Source organism: Carassius carassius, chromosome 1, assembly GCF_963082965.1.
Source record: "Carassius carassius chromosome 1, fCarCar2.1, whole genome shotgun sequence".
Taxonomy (NCBI): Eukaryota; Metazoa; Chordata; class Actinopteri; order Cypriniformes; family Cyprinidae; genus Carassius; species Carassius carassius.
In genome coordinates, this window is record NC_081755.1 from 17,691,078 (window position 1) to 17,709,677 (window position 18,600).

At 37.7% G+C, this 18,600-nt stretch overlaps 1 pseudogene; it reads left to right on the forward strand.

Moving 5' to 3' along the window:
- Positions 1-340: 340 nt before the first annotated feature.
- On the forward strand, positions 341-17,497 carry LOC132140597 (NLR family CARD domain-containing protein 3-like; annotated as a pseudogene).
- The last annotated feature ends 1,103 nt before the right edge of the window (positions 17,498-18,600 follow it).

Here is an 18,600-nt window from a genome sequence, read left to right on the forward strand (position 1 = left end):
TGAACTCTAGACTGTCAGTGAAAATGCTCTTTTTTTTTTTTGTCAACAAGCAAAAGTCCAGTTGCATCATTTTTCACCGGAAAACATGAGACTTACAGGTACACATACACATACATAACCATACAAAAACAACAACAACAAAAAACAAGATATTTATACACTTATTGACCAAAAAGGTGTAGGCTGATGCTAATTATTATATTATCATATATTGTGCATCCCTATTTGAAATGATCTCTGCTGGGATGAAACTGCACATACAGACAGTCTGCTGTAAATTAAATGTTGTATTTACAGATTGGGTAAAATCTAATTTATTTTTTATTAACTTCAGCATGTCAAAATGAATAATGTTTTCTGTTTCCACATACAGACCTGAAATCAAGTTTAACATCAATGAGGAGGAAAAGATGAACTCTACAGCCTGTGAAATGAGTGTGTGTGAGGATAGAGAGCAGGAGGCTCATGTTCACACTCAGAGAGCAGCATCTCCAGGATTCAGCTGTGTGTCAATGAAGAGTAACAACTCCATGATTATTCCTCCTGTTCTTGGTGATGTTGACGCTCAGAGAGCATCATCTCCAGGATTCAGCTGTGTGTCAATGAAGAGTAACAACTCCATGATTATTCCTCCTGTTCTTGGTGATGTTCACGCTCAGAGAGCAGCATCTCCAGGATTCAGCTGTGTGTCAATGAAGAGTAACAACTCCATGATTATTCCTCCTGAACTCGGTGATGTTCACGCTCAGAGAGCATCATCTCCAGGATTCAGCTGTGTGTCAATGAAGAGTAACGACTCCATGATTATTCCTCCTGAACTCATGATTATTCCTCCTGAACTCAGTGATGTTCACACTCAGAGAGCATCATCTCCAGGATTCAGCTGTGTGTCAATGAAGAGCAACAACTCCATGATTATTCCTCCTGTTCTTGGTGATGTTGACGCTCAAAGAGCATCATCTCCAGGATTCAGCTGTGTGTCTGTGAAGAGTAACAACTCCATGATTATTCCTCCTCTTCTCAGTGACGGGCCTGCTGTGACCTCTGACCCTTTGTGAGTAATATTCACTATCTGCTGCGGATGTGAAATTATAACATGACGAATCATTCATGAAATAACTTTATCTGAAACATGGACATTAGTAAATCACATTGTAAAGAAAAAAAGAGAGACATATTAAGTTAATGTGATTTAAAGGTCAGAGCGAGGTGATTTCAGTAACTGTAGAAGTTGTATCAAAATGTAGCTGTTTGGAAAAACTCCACAAACATGGGTTAGGGTTTGTAGAAAATGTTGACATGTAGTTGTAAAGTTACTTTGTAAAATAAAATGTCTTCTGGACTGTCAAAATAAAGTGTTTCTGGTCACTAAGATCAGAATCCCTTGAACCTCATAAAACAGCATTATTGAATCCCTTATGCTATAAACATAGACGTTTAATTCATAAACTTTCCCACTTACATTATTTTCATTGAGGGGTCAGAATGATTCTGAACTGAAGGCTGTTGGACCTAATTTAAAAATAGCTTGCTACACTGAGATAGAAATATAGAGTTGATCTATCAGGAGTCCTGACAGATGCTCAGTCACAGAGAGTTTAAGGTATAATAGCAGGTTAAAGCTACTCCTGCGGTCATCATAGCTTCATTTTGTAAGTTACTATTACCAGCTGAAGTATCTCAGTACAACTTAATCACAATACCACCCATGTTTTATTATCTGCCACATTATATATATTTATATATAATGTGAATATTTGTGCATCATATTATCATTTAGTAAAAAGTGTGGCACTGCCCTCTTGTGCCTGCTATAAGCTGATATTAGCCTTTTCTTTAGCCTTATAATGGTGGAATGGGATTCAACCCAAAATGGGACCATAATAAGGCTAAAGAAGTTTAGTTAATATATATATATATATATATATATATATATATATATCTTCTTCACTACAACTTTACTACCAAACAACATATTTAGCCTTTCTAGGCATACATTACTGAAGCAAACCTAACAATGTTTAATACTAGTTTTTTTTTTATTTGCTCTTTATTTGGTGTGTCCTACAGTTAATTTGTAATTCATTAAATATTGTATCCTGTTAAAGAAATAAATAAAACATCTGTTTTCTCTCTGTGACTCTATATGTTTCAAACACTGCTCTTAAAGCAAACTGTCTAAAGAGTATTTTTCTCAGTCTCATCAGCAGGAAGAGGAAGAGAGAAGAGTCTCCAGCATCCAACAGTGTGTCCATGAAAAACAACCCACACATGTTCAGTAATAGTGCAGTGCCTTTGCACCCTGTTAAGTAAGTATAATCATGAAGCTGATAATGTTATTATTAGTGAACGGAAAAATTAGGTGAATGAAAAGATTTTTGGAAAGCATCTGTGATTTTGATTATAATTCAGGATGTTAAATGAGTTGGTGGTGAATAGGTGGTGCTTTACTGCTGCCAGGGACACATTCAGGATGGATATTGTTTTAATGTGATGTGTTCATGTGTTTTGACCACCTCCATGTGTGGTGTCAGTGATCTGATAGCAAAATGTTTTAAATTGCTTTTCCACCTGTTTTTAGCACTGACCCCTTGTGTGGGAAATGTGATTCTTTCTGACATTTCTTTATTAGATGTTTGTTAACACAGAAATTATTTCACATATGTCACATGGGTTAGATGATTTAATGTCACATTGACAGAATCCTTTAAATATACAGGTTGTTTGTTTTGGTGTGTTTTCAGTGATTGGAGAGCTGACCAGATCAGACATGTGTCCTCACAGACCGGCACATCCTCCTGCAATCAGAACCACTTCAGTCATCATGACACAGAAACAGACGTGCTGCTCCATCCTCACCAACCACTTCTTAATGATCTGCAGAGAGTCAAAGACCAGCACAGAACCAGCATGAAGAACAAGTATGAGAGATTATTTGAGGGAATCAAACTACAAGAGAATCAGACCCTCCTGAACAGGATTTACACACAGCTGTACATCATAGAGGGAGAGAGTGAAGGAGTGAATGAAGAACATGAAGTGCTACAGATGGAGAAAAGTTACAGGACACTCCAAGACACTCCAATCAACTGCAATGACATCTTTAATCATTTACCTGAACCAGGAGATGAGGAGAAGAGAAGAGAAGAGAGAAGAAAGACACAATAAAGACTGTTCTTACTAAAGGCATCGCTGGAATTGGAAAAACCGTCTCTGTGCAGAAGTTCATTCTGGACTGGGCCGAGGGAAAAGACAATCAGGATGTAGATTTCATGTTTGTGCTTACATTTAGAGAGCTGAACTTGATTAAAGATCACCAGTACAGTCTTCACAGACTTCTGCTTGACTTTCATCCTGAACTTCAAGATCTGGACTCAAAGATTTATGATGAATGTAAAGTTGTGTTCATCTTTGATGGTCTGGATGAAAGCAGAATTTCACTGATGTTTTCAGACAGTCAGAAAGTTTCTGATGTGACTGAGATTTCATCAGTGGGTCTGTTGATGTCAAACCTCCTGAGAGGAGATCTGCTTCCCTCTGCTCTCATCTGGATCACCACCAGACCAGCAGCAGCCAATCAGATCCCCTCTAACTACATCAAACGTGTGACAGAGATTCAGGGATTCAATGACCCTCAGAAGGAGGAATATTTCAGAAAGAGAATCAGTGACGAGCATCAAGCCAGCAGAATCATCTCACACATCAGAAGAGCAAGAAGCCTCCACATCATGTGTCACATACCCGTCTTCTGCTGGATCTCATCCACTGTGCTTCAAAACATCCTGAAACAAGATCTCAGTGCAGAAATCCCCCAAACTCTGACTGAAATGTACATCTACTTCCTGCTCATTCAAACAAAGATGAGGAACCAGAAGTATGAAGAGAGAGATCCAGAGAAACTCCTGAAGTCCAACAGAGAAGTGATTGTGAAACTTGCTGAACTGGCTTTCAATCAGCTGATGAAGGGCAATGTGATGTTTTATGAGGAGGACCTGAGAGAGAGCGGTATAGACGTCACTGACGCCTCAGTGTATTCTGGGATCTGCACTGAGATCTTTAGAGAGGAATCTGTGATTTATCACAGGAAGGTTTACAGTTTTGTACATCTGAGCTTTCAGGAGTTTTTTGTAGCACTGTATGTGTTTTACTGCTATTTACACAAGAACAGTGAGGTTCTGGAAATGTTCCTGACAGGAAAGTCCAGAACTGAGTGTGAGAAAGTTTCTCTGGATGTGTTTCTGAAGGAAGCAATTAATAAAGCTTTGAGCATTAAAAATGGACACCTGGATCTTTTCCTTCGATTTCTTCATGGCGTCTCACTGGAGTCCAATCAGAGACTCTTAAAGGATGTGCTGATACACACAGAAAACAACCCAGAGATCTTCAAGAATATAATCCAAAACTTCAAACGAGGTCAAAAAAGCAATGTCAGTCCTGAAAGATGGATGAATCTGACACACTGCTTGATTGAGATGAAGGATAACTCTCCTGTTGAAAAAGTGCAGGTGCTTTTAAACTCTGAAGCAAAAAGTAAAAGTCTTTCTCTTGCACAATGCTCAACTTTGGCAAACATGATCCTGATGTCAGAGCAGGTGCTGGATGAGTTAGACCTTAAAAAGTACACCATCAAATCAAAAGAGGGTAGATGGAGACTGGTACCTGCTGTGGGGAACTGCAGAAAAGCTCTGTGAGTGTTAAAATTTAATAATGATATGAATATAATTATACTAGACTATGAAGAAAACACTTATTCATAAAAGTGAAATAACAATTTTCAACTAATAGGTCTTTTTCCACAATTAAGTTACATATAAATTAGAAGAAAGAAGAGTGTTGAAATATCATGCACATGATGTTACTAAAATATTACTTTTAAACAGGGCTGGTAAGCAATTATTTTTTTAATCTAATTAATTACATGATGTGGCAATTAATTAATATAATTGATAATAAAATATTCGCACATCAAATTTGGCTGTCAATGACACAATTGTCAATTTTGGGTGGGTGAACTTTACCTTTGGAAATATGAAATTATTTATTTAATAAAATGATACTCTAAATAATAAACTAAAGCTGTCAGTAGGTGGTGATAAATGTCTTAATGATCTAGTCATTTATTCATTTGTTTGACTTGTTCAATTGTCTGATTCATTCAGGAGTGAAGTACATTTTTCTTTATAAATGGTTCATTGAATCATTAGGCTTATTCGACTTGAAGCAGGTCATCACCATCAGACCGATCGGTGTGTTACATCAAAGTACCGCAGGAGCTATAGAGAGCAGACAGCTCCTTATACTTTTTAATCGCTCTGGTGGGCTCTTTCTGTGCAGAGCCGCTTGAAATCCAACACACTTATAGTCAATGGTTCAACACACCAAATGATTCACCCAATCAGTTCAAAATGTTCACCAAGAAATTAAAGGGATAGTTTACCCAAAAATGAAAGTTATGTCATTAATGACTCACCCTCATGTCGTTCCAAACCCCTAAGACCTCTGTTCATCTTCGGAACACAGTTTAAGATATTTTATATTTAGTCCGAGAGCTCTCAGTCCCTCCATTGAAGCTATGTGAACGGTATACTGTCCATGTCCAGAAAGGTAAGAAAAACATCATCAAAGTAGTCCATGTGACATCAGAGGGTCAGTTAGAATATTTTGAAGCATCGAAAATACATTTTGGTCCAAAAATAGCAAAAACTACGACTTTATTCAGCATTGTCTTCTCTTCCGGGTCTGTTGTGAGTGTGTTCACTGCAGTTTAGTGATGTCCGGTTCGCGAACGAAACAAATCTTCTTGAACCAGTTCACCAAACCGAACTGAATCATTTGAAACATTTCGCGTCTCCAATAAGCATTAATCCACAAATGACTTAAGCTGTGAACTTTTTTAATGTGGCTGACACTCCCTCTGAGTTAAAATAAACCAACTTATTAATTTACTTAAACAGTACACTGACTGAACTGCTGTGAAGAGAGAACTGAAGATGAACACCAGATAATGAATGAAAGATTGACTCGTTCTTACGTCATGAACCGGTTGCATCGGTTTTCGGATCACCAGTAGTGATGGGAAGTTCGGTCTTTTCGGCGTACCGGATCTTTCGGACAGTTCGATTCAATAAACCGGTTGAAAAAAAAACGGTTCACGTAATGGCGTCATTGGCGATGATTGCCCTTCTTTCAAGCTTTCGGTTTACTGAGAAGATGCGCAAATCCACGTTCATTTTCAGCGTTTATTGGCGCATCTTCTCAGTTAACAATGGCTCTGTGTAGTAATAGCTGCTCTATGTGAAATCACGCACCTGATGGAATTAACCGCTGATTAGAGAAACGGCTTTACTGACGAGTAGTATACCTTTATTATACCTTTAGGTTCAAGGTTTTTTTTTTTTTTTTTTTCGTGCTGCACTTTTATAAGTGCACTTTCACCTGTAATTAGTAACTCTGATCATGAATGCTTTATCTATTCAGTTATTGAATGTAGCCATTATCAATGATTCATCATTACTAAATTTATATTTGATGTTGTCATTAACTTTATACAAGATAACTGTGAACATCACGAGATGCAGACACTTCTCAAAAACATGAGACAATGTACAGTTTAATTTCGTATGTATACAGTGTGTATGTAATGGATTGATTCTCATGATCCTGTTCAGATTGGCAGACTGTAATCTTTCTGATCAGCACTGTGAAATCATGGCTTCAGCTCTACAGTCATCAAACTCTTCTCTGAGAGAGCTGGACCTGAGTAACAATGACCTTCAAGATTCAGGATTGAAGCAGCTCTGTGCTGGACTGAAGAGCCCAAACTGTCAACTCAACATACTGAGGTACTTAAAGGAGCATTTCACCCGTGGGAACATTGATCTTCATTGAAAGTGGGTCATATATGTAGTCGAAATCTATTAAAACTTTAGAATTTGGTGCCTTTTTGACCGAGTTATTACAGAAAGTAACTTTAGGGCCCATTTGTATGTAAAACCACAACTCCCACAATGCAACACATTTGCACAGCTCCACAAGCCACTCCCACTAATCCAGAACACCGCTGTTAGGCTGTTAGGCGATATTGTCTACAAGACATTGAGGACACAGTTAGCGATGTATGGTATTTACGTGCCACAGTAGTAAACAATGCCACAGTAAGCTTTTTGTGCATTAAAAAAGGTACTGCACAAACAGTTTACAGTTGACGTTACGTAACTTATTAACCGGGAATCATTTCGTGATAATAATGCTTGAAGAAATTGTGTACATTTCACAAAATGAATAATAAATAAAATTGAAACACTTATTTTACAGTTAGACGTCCATTTGTGCAGGCTTCGGCTGGCGTTTCCAGTTTACCTTCGGAATTCTGAAATATGTCTCCAGGACGCCTCTGTCCATATGCGGGGCGAAACTAGGATGGTTCACAACGCAAACATCCGTGTCCTTGTCTGCCTCAGACATTTCTTCGAGGAGAAATTGGCATCTTTCAAATTCTTGCAGCAGACGGACTCGAGCTCTGTGTCCGTAGGCGCACAACGAGAGCACAGCCACCACCAGTCCGCACCAGCTCGAGCACGCCCGGGCTCCTCGGACTCGACAGGCAGGTCTCCGGCCTCGGCTGCAGCCGCCGCCTCCTGTTCCTCCATTAGCCTCAGCTGCTCTGCGCTATATTGTGGCTCATATAGATAGCCACGAACATCTGTTTCGAGCAACAGAAAATCCTCTTCTTCCGTATCATGAGTTGTTCCTCCAGCCATTCTCGTAAATCTGACTCCATAAGCGCTTGTTAGCTTAGCTACATAGCTTCCAAACAAGATGGCGGATTTTCATTTTCGTTTCTGTAAGTTTAGTCCCACCCACTGATCTGTAATAGGCCTGTAGGGTGAGTGGGTCCCACCCCCTGGAATAATAATAAGCTAGTCTCTGTAGTCTCTACACTTTTCAATGAATTTTGACTTCCTGCTTATTATGACGCAAAATGACGATTTTTACGTCATAATAAGCAGGAAGTAAAACACTTAAATCCTTATTTCTCCCATCTCAGGGAAAAACAAAGGAAAAATCCATGATCATTATAATATATGACTGGGTTTCTAACAATACAAAGCTAAATGCAAATGGGTGAAGTGATCCTTTAAGTCTTCTGTGTGCAACGATGTACTACACAGGCATTAGTAATCAAACACAGAGATCATCGTAACAGACCAAACTAATAGAGCGCAAATCGCCTACTCCAGTGGTTCCCAAACTGAGGGATAGTGTACAGTCACCAGATTATTCTGCAAAAAAACCTCTGCAGGGTGAAAGACTACACTGCATAACTATCCCACTTATCATGCGGCCACTTGCCTGATAAGAGTAAATAATTGAATGCGAAATATTAATTTGACATAATTTAATTACCTCGACATGACTCGCTGTACCCGCTTGTGCTCCATATTATCCGTCTGTAATACCGGAGGCTGCAATTTCAGAAACACAGTTGAAGGACCACATTTCTAGGACCCTAGTTTTTGGTGACAGCGCCACCTACCGAGTCGGAGAACCGCAATCCCAGAAACGCATTTCCAGGACCCTAGAATTGGAGGACCGAAAAACGGGAACGAAGGTTCTTGAAAAATTCATATCAATAAAGCACATCTGACCTGAGGAAAAAATAATAGAGATGCAAGAAATATAAATATAAATAAATTATTGACATGACTTTTCCTGACCTTTAAATATTTAAAGCGCACATCAAGATGTTTTTATACAGTCTTTGATTGTGATATATGCAGCATCTCTACCTGCCACCTGGATTTTCTCCCCTCTTTTCCAATTGTTTCTCTATCACCCTATTAAATTCTTCAACTTCACTGAAATAGTAAATGGAGAACATAATCGATGCTGGGTTAACAGAAATAGTGTTAATGTTTAAAGGATAGATTGGACATTGTGTAAAAACAAAGGACACTTTACAATAAGCATAAAAATCCCATAGTAATTTCCACAGATCTGGCGTGACAAGCCCTATAATCAACAAAAGGTAATATTAGTGATACATGAAACATCAGCTGCTGTCCTCTTTATCACATCTCTTGTATATGAAATGTAGATTACTGGCAATCATATGTCACTTAAATATTTTATTATGCAATATATTATTCACCACAATATCATGCCCAGTCTTCTCGGTCCAGCTACCAGGAACAATTTTCTGAGCAAGATCTCTACACAATAAAAATAAAATAAAATATACAAATAATTTAAAACAGATAGATGAGACAACCAGTGAGACATTAGGCTGCAGCTAAATGAACGTAGCCAAAAACATGACACAATCTAACACGTGGTATTTTAACAAGAAATTATTATGATGGTTTCTCTGTAATGTTTGACTATTAAAATGTCATATGTAAATTAAATTGAAACAATAATTTATACACCTAGCAGACGCTTTTATCCAAAGCAACGTGCAATAATGCTAACATTTTCCCAGGGAATCGAACCCACAACCTTGCGCTGTTAACGCAATGCTCTACTACTTGAGCCACAGGAACACTATTTGTTAACTTTTCAATGAAATGCATCGCAGTTTTTTTTAATGTTGAACAAATAATAATTGATTCACATTTGATACTCACACTCTGATTGTCATCCATCTTCGCTGGTCCTCTGATTCGGTAGATGGAGTTGACACTAAAAACCTAGGGTCCTAGAAATGCATTCCTAGGATTGCGGTCCTGAAAATGCAGCCACTGGTTGTGCAGGCAGATGCTACTCGTTGTGCTTGTATCAGTAACAGACCAGTAGATGGTGCGACTGATGAATCAGTTATATTGAGTTACATAACAAAGGACCATTTCAAATATTATAAGACAAGACAATCATGAAAAAAAATAGTTTGCTCAAAAATAGTAAGCAGCACAACCGTTACAACAATGCAATATAACATAATAATCAGAAATTATTACTGAGCAGCAAATCAGGATATTAAAATGATTTCTGAAGGTCACGTGACACTGAAGACTGGAGTAATGATGCTGATAATTCAGCTTTGATCACACAAATACAGTAGCCTATATGTTAAAACATTCAAATAGATAATTAAACTGGCAATATTTCACAATATTACAGTGTTAACTGTATTTTTAATACAATTTAATATAAGGAACTTTTCTAAAAAAAAAAAAAGAAAAGGGGGTGGGGGCCTTGAAAATATTTTTCCCTACAAAACAGGGGCCCGGCAGAAAAGGTTTGGGAACCAATGGCAAACTCAACTCAACAACTCAAACACACAATATTTAATTTAAAATAATTAATTAAATTCCTAAAGGCTTACCTCATGTTGCACTTTTTGGGAAAAACAATGGCACAATAAAAAAAGACTTTTCAGGGCTATGTCCAGTCCCTCACTTTTTCTAGTTATATAAGGTTAAAATATTTTTACTGTAATTTTCTTATATTGCAATATAATATCTAAATCTCCTGGACAGTATAAAATATTGTGATATGAATTTTAGCTCATATTGCTCACCCCTAGGGCTGGTCAATATAAATATCCTAGATAAAACGATATGAAGAGTTAGATAAATGTAAAATATAATGTTTATTATGTTTTAATGTTATAATGTTTTCAATCTACAAATTGCCATCATTTACCATGGATTTACTGTTGTAACACTCACTGCAACATTGTATTGTGGTGGAAATTTGGGATATTCATACTGAATTTTATTAAAAGAGTAATGGTATATAATTGTAGTATGTATTTGTGATTAAGCTATAGTATGTGTGCGTTTATACTGAATGTTTTTAGGCTACTGTTTTTAGCAATTAGGCTACCCAAAAACCATCTAATTATATTTTGATCATGGTATTGAGCTGCTATATGTGTGGTTTTAACTGTGTTTATAATTATTTAAATGTATGCTACTATGGGAGACCAATGCTTAAAACTCTGCATCCTCATGTGGGTCTATTGCATCATCATAATTATAAAAAAAAAAAATCTATAAGTTGTGGAGCACAAAACTAGACATATACGGGTGCTGGTCATATAATTAGAACATCATCAAAAAGTTTATTTATTTCACAAATTCCGTTCAAAAAGTGAAACTTGTATATTCATTCATTACACACAGACTGATATATTTCAAATGTTTATTTCTTTTAATTTTGATGATTATAACTGACAACTAAGGAAAATCCCAAATTCAGTATCTCAGAAAATTTGAATATTGTGAAAAGGTTCAATATTGAAGACACCTGGTGCCACACGCTAATCAGCTAATTAACTCTAAACACCTGCAAATCCTTTAAATGGTCTCTCAGTCTAGTTCTGTAGGCTACACAATGGGGAAGTTTGCTGACTTGACAGTTGTCCAAAAGACGACCATTGACACCTTGCACAACGAGGGCAAGACACAAAAGGTCATTGCAAAAGAAGCTGGCTGTTCACAGAGCTCTGTGTCCAAGTACATTAATAGAGAGGCGAAGGGAAGGAAAAGATGTGGTAGAAAAAAAAGTGTTCAAGCAATAGGGATAGCCGCACCCTGGAGAGGATTGTGAAACAAACCCATTCAAAAATGTGGGGGAGATTCACAAAAAGTGTTCTGCAGCTGGAGCTTCAAGGACCACTACGCACAGACATGGTTTTCAGCTGTCGCATTCCTTGTGTCAAGCCACTCTTGAACAACACACAGCATCAGAATCGTCTCACTTCAAAAAAAGACTGGACTGCTGCTGAGTGGTCCAAAGTTATGTGCTCTGATGAAAGTAAATTTAGCATTTCCTTTGGAAATCAGGGTCCCAGAGTCTGGAGGAAGAGAGGAGAGGCACACAATCAACGTTGCTTGAGGTCCAGTGTAAAGTTTCCACAGTCAGTGATGGTTTGCGGTGCTATGTCACCTGCTGGTGTTGGTCCACTGTGTTCTCTTAGAGCACTTCATGCTTCCTGCTGCTGACCATTTTTATGGAGATGCAGATTTCATTTTCCAACAGGACTTGGCACCTGCACACAGTGCCAAAGCTACCAGTACCTGGTTTAAGGACCATGGTATCCCTGTTCTTAATAGGCCAGCAAACTGGCCTGACCTTAACCCCATAGAAAATCTAGTGTATTGTGAAGAGGAAGATGGGATATGCCAGACTCAACAATTCAGAAGAGCTGAAGGCCACTATCAGAGCATCCTGGGCTCTCATAACACCTGAGCAGTGCCACAGACTGATCGACTCCATGCCTCGCCACAATGCTGCAGTAATTCAGGCAAATGGAGCCCGAACTAAGTATTGAGTGCTGTACATGCTCATACTTTTCATTTTCATACTTTTCAGTTGGCCAAGATTTCTTAAAATCCTTTCTTTGTATTGGTCTTAAATAATATTCAAATTTTCTGAGATGCTATATTTGGGATTTTCCTTATTAGTCAGTTATAACCATCAAAATTAAAAGAAATCAACATTTGAAATATATCAGTCTGTGTGTAATGAATGAATGTAATATACAAGTTTCACTTTTTGAATGGAATTAGTGAAATAAATCATCTTTTTGATGGGATTTTAATTATATGACCAGCACCTGTTTGGTATCTATTAAAAGATTAGAACCTCAGCTTTCATAACAACCCCATCATTTTTTGCATTTATGTTATATGAAAGAACATGATGAGGTCTGAATTCGACCCCCCACCTTCCCCTAGGAAATTATATAAATAATATTCAATTTCATATTTATATCACACAAACTCTCAATCATAGACAAGTCACATATCTAATGAAAGATCTTACTCTCCAGAACATCAGTATGTAGCTTATTTCACTGATAAAATACGTTACATTAACATAATTATCAAAAGAATCACAAAGATTTAAAAATAAATAAAAACTTTAGAATAAATTTAACCATATAAATCTGAGGTTGCTACAATTTGTATAGATGATACTGATTTTGATAATGAACAAAAAATTACCCCTTTATCCTAAATCAAGCTACTATCAATGTGCATTTCTAAGAAACAAAAAGTTTTATTATTATTATTATTATTATTATTATTATCAAGCAACCCAAACCCGTTTCTTGATTTAGATATTGATTTTGTTAAGGACAATGATTGTTCAGGTTTGTGATTTTTTTAATTTGTGATAATTATCAATATAGACTGATATGAAAAAAAAAATATCAAAATATATAAAATATAAATGAATATAAAAATACCGTCCAGCCCTACTTAAGAGGGAGGTTTCAATTGTCTTAGTCTGTTAGAATGTCAGTCTAATGTTCTATTAACTTCTATGTATTGACAAAAGATGCAAAGACCAAGGAACTTGATCGGTAAATGAGACTGTCACTCAATTAATCAATCAATAAAATTTAATTATAGAGCACAGAGTTAATATAAAAAGTTTTGTACAACAAATGAAAAACAACAATGAATTAAAAGGGAACAAGATTTACTTTATTCCAATCTGTAGACAGGGCATACTGCATAATGGGGTGAAAGGGGACTGGAATCAGTGCTTTTGAAGCATTTTGGTGGAAAAGTGGAAACTGTGATTATAAGCTTTATATAGGGATGCATTGAATATTTGGCAACCAAAATTATTCGGCTGAATAAGCAAAAAAAAAAAACGAATAATACTGTATGTACCGAACAATGAATAACGTAATCAAATAGAGGCATGCACTTAATGCAGCAAACATGTCGGCAGACCCTTAGTGCTTAATTTAGATTTTTTTTTCTAAGATACTATATTTTTTTTGTATAGCGCTTCACATTCATTGTGGCCCAAGTCAGATTTCCAGTGTGAACAGATCATGGTTCTGAACTGACCTGTATGCGCAAAGGAACAATACAAACTGGGTTTCTAGATTTTCACAGCATATTCCACCAAATTGCTTCTCAAAACTAGTCCAAAACTAGCCTTAATCATGTCCAGGGGGTAAATATTGTGTTAGTGGGGTCACATCAACCCATAAAGTTGAAAAAGTAGCCGACTTACAGTGGGAAAATGTGGGTTTGGCAACACAGAGGATATAAAGTAAGCGATAATGCATTTATTTATAGTGTGATCTGCTGCAGAAGCCAGCGAAATTATGCACAGCCAAAATAAAAAAAAATAAAGACAAGGATGTGATAGAAAGCAGAGTTTTTAAACTTTTATGATACGAGCCTTCATGTTTTGCTGGTAGAGTTGTCACTATACGTTATGTGTTCTGACACGACACTTCCACTGATTACCTTTTGCTACTGTCTTGATAACTTTGGAAATGTAAAATATTTGAAGTGTCTCCCGTCGGCAAGGAATTATGACAAATGTCAGTCTAGAGTGATGTAAAAGCCGCATGAGCAGGCGGAAGACCACGGACAGTATTCGTGACAGTAGAATTACAGTAAAATAATACTTTATAGGTCCTTTACAGGTCCTTCGGCTCAAATTACTCCACACCTACCATTTTAACAAACTTGTCTCATCCAGCAGTTTAGATGCAAAATCATGTTAACAGTATACCCTTGTGACGAGTGGGGCAGGGCCGAGAGCCGTGGGAACAGGAACGAGGCCAGTGGAGTGATTGGAAATGAGCGACACCTGCTCCACTCACTGGTCTCGATTCCCACGGAGGAGATGGAAGGATATAAAAGAGTAGCCACGACAGTGAAGGACGAGAGAGGACCAGTCCTGGATTTATTTTATGTTTTGGTTTTTATTTGTGCACGGCAGTCGTCCGTGAGGGGCTGCCGCGCTGTTTTGTATTTGTTTTGATTATTAAAGTTTCATTTTGATTGTCAAAAAAAAAAAAAATCCGGTTCCCAGACGCACTGCCGCTGGGCCCTCCACCAGCTGGGTGATCTCCTCTTCGGTGCCTGCCGGTAGCACTGGACGGCCTTCGGTGAACGGCACGACACTCCTCTGCCGCCCGGTGGACGGCGACGTCTCCTCCGGTTTTGGGCAGCCGGCAGGAGTCCCCCATTCCCTGCTCCTCCGGATTCCTTCACGGAGGCAGCAGGCTCCGGCCCCTTGGTGAACGGCGCAGACTCTTCCGCTCCCTCACGGACGGCAGCCACCCCTCCACATCACGGGCGGCCGGTAGCGAACTCGTCCGTCCCCGGCAACTCACTCCAGCCCACCGCCTCGAGCGTCCATGGCGGCACACTTCCTCGCCTGCTCGATAGCAGCGCGGATTCACCACAGTGGCGAGGGATCTTCAGCAGCGCGTCCCTCCTTCTCCCGGGTTTTGGCACCACTGTAACGACAAAAACTCCATGATCACGGGAAAAAGGAAGCGGGAACCAGTGGACAATCAAACTACATTTTAATAATCAAAATAAATACAAAACAGTGCGGCAGCCCCTCACGGACGACTGCCGCGCACAAACAAAATCAAAAACATAAAATAAATCCAGGCCTGGTCCTCTCTCGTCCTTCACTGTTGTCGCTACTCTATTATATCCTTCCATCTCCTCCGTGGGATTCGAGACCGGTGAGTGGCGCAGGTGTCGCTCATTTCCAATCACTCCACTCGCCTCGTTCCTGCTCCCACGGCTCTCGGCCCCGCCCCACTCATCACAACCCTCATGTTATGAATTTCTAAAGCACAAACTCACACATGATGAGATATATATATATATATATATATATATATATATATATGTATATATTGCCGCATTAAAGCAGTCATTTCTGCAAAAGGATTCCCGACCAAGTGTTGAGTGCATAACTGAACATAATTATTAGAAGGTTGACTTTCTTTGTATTAAAATCACTTTTCTTTTATTGGTCGGATGAAATATGCTAATTTTTTGAGATAGGAATTTTGGGTTTTCATGAGCTGTATGCCAAAATCATCAGTATTAAAACAATAAAAGACCTGAAATAGTTCAGTTGGTGTGCAATGAATCTAAAATATATGAAAGTTAAATTTTTATCATTACATTATGGAAAATAATGAACTTCATCACAATATGCTAATTTTTTGAGAAGGACCTGTATATATATATATATATATATATATATATATATATATATATATATATATTTATTTCAGACTTTTCTGTAAATATTTAGACACAAGAAGTATGAGTCATTAAACATACAAAAAGCTAAATAAATAAATAAATATAGTTACCAAGTATTCCATGGGCATCTCTCTATCACAGGGTGAGAAACATATATAACTCCTCTTATATTTGTGATCATATCACCAAAAGTCTGTCTAGAAACAAGGGGTGGATCAACTTCCCCACAGCCTCAAATCGGCCTGCTTTCCCTATATAGCCTATATACAATGGCATGCAAATGTTTGGGAATTCCTTGCAAAGTCTGTGTAAATGTGAATAATTTTATAAAAAATAAACGAGATCATACAAAATGCATGTTTTTTCTTATTTAGTACTCTCCTAAGATATTTTAGATAAAATATGTTTACATATAATCCAAAGTTTGGGAACCCTTGGTTCTTAAAGGGATACTCCACCCCAAAATCAAAATGGTCATTAATCGCTTAGTACTAAATAAAAAATAACATGCAAGAGGTTCCAAAACTTTTGCATGCCACTGTATAGATTATATGGATTAAGACTGGACAGTGTGTGATATTTTTTCTTTGGGCTTTCAGTTGTTCCTATTTTTTTCTTACATTTAGAATAAATTTTAGTACGAAAGTTTTAGTGAATCATGATTTGTTCGTGAAAACATTCATACGCAGGTTCATGCACAAATTTGTACTTACACATACTTAGTGATGGAGACCCAATAATACTAAGCACACAGCTGAGACTATGCAAAAATGGCTTAGGGACTCTATGAGTGCACTCTTGAGTGTACTGTGTGTGTACTCTTATGTGTCATGCAGCACAGGGATTTCATTAAAATCAAAGGCCACCAATAGAAGAAGTTTGTTGTTTATTCAATTGATTATATCTCAAAAAATGGAGCATACTAACATGAAACTACTGTTGTTGTAGATTATCTGGCTGTATGGTAACAGCAGAAGGCTGTGCTGCTCTGGCATCAGCTCTGAGTTCAAACCCCTCACACCTGAGAGAGCTGGACCAGAGCTACACTCACCCAGGAGATTCAGGAGCAAAGCTGCTCTCTGATACACTCAAACATCTGGACAAACTCAGGTAAGTTGAGAAGTAACCCACCGAAGCAATGTTTTAATGAGGTGGGATTCTATGACAGATTCCTTTAAAGGCCAACTATTATGCAAAATTTACTTTTACATGTTGTTTGGACACAAATGTTTCCTGGCAGTGTGTGTGTACACAACCACCCTATAATGATAAAAATCCACCCGCTCCTTTCTTTTTTTAATCTCCATAAATCATAAGCATTTTCTCAGGGCAAGCCGATTACAGAATCTGTAAAGTGACATCACATTTTACAAGCCCTGCCCACGACTGTTGACAGATACTGCCGTATTAGCAGAGACCCCGCCATGAGATAACCAAACACAATCCGCCATGTTTATCTTCATGCTAGAGCATTTAAAAGCATTCAAGTAAGAAATTTCTTATTACAGCTATAGAAGTTTTTCAGTCCAGAGCAGTGAGTGATTTTCTGCTTTTGTTTTACTGTTTGGTTCATATTATCAGCATAGATATTAGGGGTGGCACGGTTCAAGTTTTTCATGGTTCGGTTTGTTTCACAGTTTTAGAGTCACAGTTTCGGTATGGTTCGGTATGTGCTGTTTATGGAGAAACTATACTAAAAAAAGAAAAAAATCTAACTACGAGCAACAGCACAAATACAATAGAGTAAAGATGCAAATATAAACACAAAATAAACTGTGATTTTCATTTTTTTTTTTTTTTTGAGAGGTCTAGCATTAGTTTTTAGGAACAGAAATTGAATAAAGTAATCAAATGTAAAACAGCATCGCATATTTGACTGTATAAATTAAAGATTGTTCTTTATAAAGTTACAAAAGCTTTTTAATCAGGAGCAGTGAGTGACTTCTTTGTTGTTGGTGTTCGATTAATATAAAGACTGTCACTTTAAGAGAATGCACTGATACAATAAGCCTACGTTCAGCATTTGTCCATTTAAACATAATTCTTCAGAGAGAGCTTATATTTGCACGCTTTCTGAGGCGTGGGTTGCGTACTTCAGATGAGCACACACAAATCTTCATACTGCGCGCATGAGCTTGTGTCCTCTGGCTCTTAAATGTTTAAACTAACAAAGCTTAAATCAGTTTAAATGAGTGTGTGATGAACCGAACAGTTTTTTTCAGCGAACTGTGCAATCCCTAATAGATATCAATTTAGGTACTGAATATTATGGTGTTGTCACTTAATAAACCGATCTAATGTAAACATGTAATATCTTTCCCAGCTGTTTACCTTCACAGTTATAACCAACAGTGTTTTTGTAACTTATGCACAGAAATAGCCTGCTTCTGCGTACACTGAAAATAGGCATTTTCAAAATGATATTATAAATGATTTGTGAGGCATTTTGAGCTGAAACTTCACAGACTCATTCTTGGGATACATGAGACTTATAGTACATCTTGTAGAAAGGGTCATAATAAGTGCCCTTTAAAGCAGGTAGGCTGCAAGGCTGTTGATACACGGGGCAACTTTTTTGAGCAATGTTGCTTAGGCACTTTCC